Source organism: Anarrhichthys ocellatus, unplaced genomic scaffold (assembly GCF_004355925.1).
Source record: "Anarrhichthys ocellatus isolate YVR2014 unplaced genomic scaffold, GSC_Weel_1.0 scaffold29, whole genome shotgun sequence".
Taxonomy (NCBI): domain Eukaryota; kingdom Metazoa; phylum Chordata; class Actinopteri; order Perciformes; family Anarhichadidae; genus Anarrhichthys; species Anarrhichthys ocellatus.
The window spans coordinates 2,106,387-2,112,286 of NW_022280059.1; the positions used below are offsets into that span (position 1 = coordinate 2,106,387).

The 5,900-nt window shown below is 41.9% G+C and overlaps 1 protein-coding gene across 1 annotated transcript in view; it reads left to right on the plus strand.

Moving 5' to 3' along the window:
* The first annotated feature begins 624 nt into the window (after window positions 1-624).
* The window catches only part of cdon (cell adhesion associated, oncogene regulated), a 56,009-nt gene continuing 50,733 nt past the window's right edge, over window positions 625-5,900 (plus strand). The window contains exon 1 of the mRNA XM_031863570.1: window positions 625-1,127. The gene's annotated coding sequence lies outside the window, so the exon portion shown is untranslated. The remainder of the gene's footprint in view (window positions 1,128-5,900) is intronic.

Consider the following 5,900-nt stretch of genomic DNA (forward strand, 5'->3'; position numbering starts at 1 on the left):
TTTTCTTATGACGATTACCTGCTGTATGAGATGACAATTTATTGTAGATTTTAAAACCTTGTTATTTTACCCCATCCCTGCAAACTTCAGTATAAGTGACAACTGTTGAGATTAAATATTCATCTGGTTGAAGATTCTTTATAGCATTCAACTAATTCACCAAAATGTTGCTTTTTACAGATGTCTTTTGTGTTTTAAAGATTTGAATTTAACAATCCATCATTTTGTATATCTCTCTATCTTGGTTAAGAATTAAGTGCGCAGTGTAACATGTGATCCTTAGAGTCAGATTATTTTGTAGATCAATCAATAACTAAAAATTCTAACTGAAAAGAAAACAAGCAAAATATGTTTAATAAATATTGAGAGGAATTGATAAATCCCTAAATCCCTTATTGTGATGTAGGTTAAGTGTGCATCATCAAGTTAAAACAAATGGAAGAATTCGTTCAGGTGGATCGACCTTTACATGATAACAATAAGTCATACAGTTATGCAGCGCAGAGGAGGAAGGAGGACGTTTTGTTTTTGTTCTCGTTAGATTGTAAAACTTGTTAATGCACAGTCTATATGGGTAACACCCCCCTCCTCTCTCTCCCTCCCCTCTCCAGGAGCCGTATTGAGCTGTGGGGCTGGGACATTCCTGGTTTGACGACCAGCCTCGCCGCTGCCATGATTTGCTGAGCAACTCGACACTGGCTTCAAAGATGCGTGTGTGACGGAGGCAGCGGTACAGAGACGGAGACTGAGAACTTGGGGAGAAGTTACAATAACGGGTTTAGACAGACAGGTAGAGAGAGATAGTGTGTGACTTTACCAAGCCGGGACGTAACGCTTTTATTCAAACACGCGGACTCCAAACTTCCCACGAGAAAACTCTCCACTACCTCAACTCGAGTTTAGACCAGCGGGAGTTGTCGCACCTTGGCCCCGACTCCCGAGCAGCTCTGCGGTTCTGAAAACTCTCTTTCCCCCCGTCAACCTCCGGCTGTTTTCATGTTCCTCCCGTCGTTTCGCACTTTGAGCCCGTGTCTAATGGAGGGCCCCGTACGGATTTGCCTCCAGAAGAATGTGTTCTGCTGCTGATTCACCCGACCGCTCGCAGCTTTCGCCCTCCTGCAAGAGAGGTAAGGACGGGCTAAGGGGAGGCGGACCGGGGAGTCCCGGGCCGGGTAGGGGGAGGCTTCGGTGTGCGCACCAGGCCAGCTGTGTTTCTCTGGTAACAACAAAAGAAAAAGTGACGTTCAAAGAAGCAGACGGCTCCACAGTGCCAGTCTCATCTGCTTTCCAAACATTACCGTGTTTTCTTAACTTTGTATTGTGGTGAAAGTGGAGACCAGCGGCACGGAGAGGCAGAATGCTCCGTCTGGGAAACGGGGGCGCCCGTGTACAAATATTAATATTATGTTCATGAATGAACTGTCCACATGATAGACTATATCTACAGTAACATGCACTTCACACAGGCCTACGATGACGCTTTTTTGAAGTGTTAAAATATGATTTTGTATATCCTATAAATAATGCTATCCTAAAATTTGGATTTTGTTGACCTCAGGCTACACCTTTGTTAGATTATTATCTGCAGACATCTGTGTAATTTGTTAAAATTCACCCCAAAACATTCAGATTATCAATATTATCCAGCAGTTAGCTGTTATCTGTGTGCATGCTGACATAGCTCAGTGCACTGTGTTGTCTCTGAGCTGAATGAGACACAAGAAGGGGCATAACAATATTTGTTTGGTAAACAGCTCTGGAAGGCAGGGACACTTCCCTGAACATCCCAGCTGAAAACAGATGGCCTGCGGCTGCATTTCTGCTTTGGAAGATGACAGAGCATTTTTAGAAATGGCAAATATGTCCCTCCTTTGACACATAAGTGTCAGTCGTAACAGGTGAAAATGGACTGGAGATATGTGAAGCATTACTTTGTTCTAAGGTTATATTTTTTATTATGGATTTGCTTCAGGAGCCAGCTTTCTGCCACACTTACCACTGTACAGAAACGTAGTGGCTTAGACTAATATTTGAAGTTGTGTTCTTTTTTCCCTTCCACTCTCCACAGACAGAGAGGCTTTATTGTTTTAGATAAATCCCCTGAGGGTGTCATAAATGTTGGTTTGGTAAATCCACCTTGGTGCTGCTATAATTTTGGCAAGTAATCAAATTACTGTGCACAGCATATACAAGAGCAACTCTACCTGCCTGCTTGCACGAAGGTGCACTGTTTACCGATTGGGCAAGTGATTTTTGATTTGGGATTAGTTTAGTTCCACAAAGGATAAACACGCGGGAAGGAAAGGGGATCTTTTAAACCACTGTAAAGATGGTTGAACGTAATCAGATCAAGATCATCAAACGGCTTTTGCTTTGTTCTTATTGGCTCAATTTCACACGTTTCTTCAGTGTCTCGCTCTGCTTTCAATGTGGGAAATAAAAAATAAATAAAAAGGAAACATTATTAATGTGTCAACAAATGCCATCACTAACAGCTCAAGACTGAATGTGCAAGTGTGTGCACATGATCTTATTTGGCTCAAGTCCTGCTGTGTTGTGATCTGCACCGCTGCACCTCAGGAACTTTGAGGATGACAACTCAAAACCTGTTTTTGAATTGTGTTAAAAATTTAACATTTATCACATTTTATAATTTAAATGTCTTTTTCAAAAGTCACATCATAAGTACATCATACACTATACATGCAGAAAAATGAAGCCATACATGTTGAGGATTGTAAACATACTATCAATAACAACCAAGATGAGACTTTTGGTCTTTCACATCACAAATAAAAAGGATGACAGAGTGGAAGTGATAGTAATGTCGTGGCTGCAGAGACAAGTTCTTCACTTCTTTCCCTCCAGTAATTTCCTCTGTCTGCTGTTCACCCCTATCATCAGAGCTTCACAGGGACTTTTGTTACATAGGGGTGACTCTCCGAAAAACACTTAAAAGTTATCGAGAACAAAGTCTTGAATCCCTCTCGAACGCATGACATCCAGTCAGTGTGACACGCATGGCTGCCCTCGGATAAAACACTTTTCAAGTTCAAACAGTTGCTCGTGCATTGTTGCGTCAGTGGGGGACAAGAAGACACTTCCGATGCCTTTCAAATCCTTTCAGTGCTCCCCAATATTGGGTGACCTTTTGACAGGGCCAGCAAGAGATTTGCTCTTTGTGTTTAGGCTTGGACGCTGACAGCATTCACTTTAAGGGAGAAATCCTCCCTCATGTTTTGATATTGAGTCTTCATACAGAGACTGCTCCAGGAGTTTTTCTAGTAAGGTGTTGTAATTACATTTTTTTCCAGTGGCAGCTTTCCTTCAACCTGCCTCATTCTATCTTAATTCACTCAATGATTTCCCACTTTTCCTTGAATACTTTTCAGCCCCGCTGTAACTACTACTGCGCTGGCTGCTTTGCATTCTGGTCTGTGGAGAAATTGATTTGTTTCTTTGTTGCTTGAAATATTTCAACATGCCATCATGTTGTTGGGCAGTTACTTCATATAAAATACATTAAAATAAACTCATAAATCCAAGCTAATACCAATTAGTATGTTGGTAGGGGATTTTCCCCACAATAACTGCGTTTTGGTAATGTGATTGAATCAGACAATGACTGAGACTCAGAGTCATGTTTTTATTTTCAGTATATTTTTGTGACTCATAGGGAAATTAATAAACCATTAGCCCTTATCAGACAGACCCAAACAAAGCACAACTATGCCATTAAGCCAGCTTGAATAATGTTTGAGCCATTAGGTTGCTTGCTAATGATAAACACATGTTGCTGTAGGAGAACTATGTTAAGTGGGCAATTTGAATGTAAGCAGCATGTGTAATGATGCCAGCCGCTGCTCTCATAATGGCTCTTTTGATTTTTCTGATGCAGTATTATAATCACACAACCGCATATGCTCCAACAATGACAAGTGATTGTTGAATAGTAGCAGTTGAGGTAACACTGGAGCTTTTATAGTAACGATCAGGTGTCATTAAAGGTAAAACCAGGAAGAGAGGTTTCATATGAGTAAAAATCTTTTAGTTTTGCCATTAAAATGACAACACTTTTTGTTGATATTGATACACTTAGTTGATCAGTCAATTGACACACAATTAATCAACATTACTTGAAATAACTTTGGTCATTTTAGTATTTTTCAGAGTTTATAGAATGAACAAAAATTGATAACCCAAAGAATTAGTCGACAGATGAAAGAATTGTTGGTTGCAGCCGTTTCAGCTGTTAAAGAATTTCAGTGATGGTTAAGTGGATGAATGTCTATCGGAGGTCAGTGTGATGGGAGAGGGTGTGTCTAAATGGGTGGCTAAAGTATATTTTGGGCGCCTCCCACATTCTCCCGTTTTCTAGGCCATACAGAGTCTAGGCCAGGCAGCAAACCTCAGCCCTGGCCCTGAAGCGAATTGAAGTGAATCAAAAACCTAAATCACAATGTGGTTTGGTTGTGTATTTGGCTTCACGCCGTGATCTGTCATATTATTGCTCCAAGGGGTCAACCTTTGGCTGTGGAATATGTTCCGTGAGTCATAAAACAGGAGAAAAATCCAAACTTTGAGCAGCCACCGTATGTTTCATAATCATCACAATATTTTGACAGCTGTAATTAAGTCTTACTCTTTTTCGAAATCTCCAATGGCCAATTCATTTCAGCTTCTTAGTATAATAGAGTCGAATTTAGTGGACTGTTGTATGGTTAGCGTTTGACCCGCCAAGCAGCCATTCCCAAACTCCAACCTGTCTCGTTTTGAACTCTTGACACATAGCCCAACTTTTACTCTCATTGCTCAGGGATGGAGTCATGCTGCAGTCTTTTTCCCATTTTCTAATGCTGGCCTTTACTCTGCGAGCTTCGGCTCCCATTCGACAAGGCCAGACCCAGAGCTCAGGCCCCATTAGATGGACAGAGGGGAGTTTTGGGCAGCATGCCAAAGAGCCCCCATGTTCAAGGAGCCAGGGGGTGCTGATTGACAACACCCAGCAGCCATGAGCAGGGGGTCGATGGGAAAGATGGGCAGGTCAGAGAAAGAGTTTGAGTTCTCGTGACTGCTGGGTTGGTGAGTGCACCCTGCAGCTGCAGCGCTTACAAAAAAGGACTTTTCCACCCTCCCTAACTTTATTCGAGGGACAAGCTGCGAGTGGAATTGGATAAATTGAAGCTGTGTTGAAGAGGCTGTGAAGGCAAACGCAGTAGCTGAAGGTGTCACCCTTGTTTATATGAAGCCGTCATTAGTAGCACTTCTTATCTGCTCCAAGCTCACGCTGTCATTATTTTAACTACGCAACGCATAAGTTTCTCAGTGGGACCCCCTCCCTGTTTCTTCTAGGTCCCCCTACTCTGACAGATGATCCAAACAGCCCGGCCTTGACTCGCTTTACTATGCAAGCATGTTACTCCAGCAGGTTACAGATAGGCTGCATGCTTCCTCCGGTACAACTCCTCTGAAATGTCAAAGGTGAGCCGACTGTAGCCCGATGTATACGCCAGCTTTCAACAGATGGTCGTATTGAGTTTCTAAAAATTCAGTCCTTGAAGGACCAGAAACTGGATAATGACTTTCGAGAGATTTGAGAAATGAAATGAGAAACATCAGGGCGTAATTGTTAAGACAAACAAACAGTTTTTGGAGCAGCAGAAACAGATGTTCCAGCCAGCCACCGAAATGCAGCGGGACGAAGCCGTACGGGCTGGAGATAGGCAGGGCGAGGAGGTCTGCTTCTTCTCTGAAGATGGTTTGTTTTCTGCTAATGTAATGGAAATACAGGCCTCAACTAAATATTAAATATATATATATATGTGTATATGTATGTATGTGTATATGTATGTATGTGTGTATGTATATGTATGTGTATGTATATATATATATATATATAT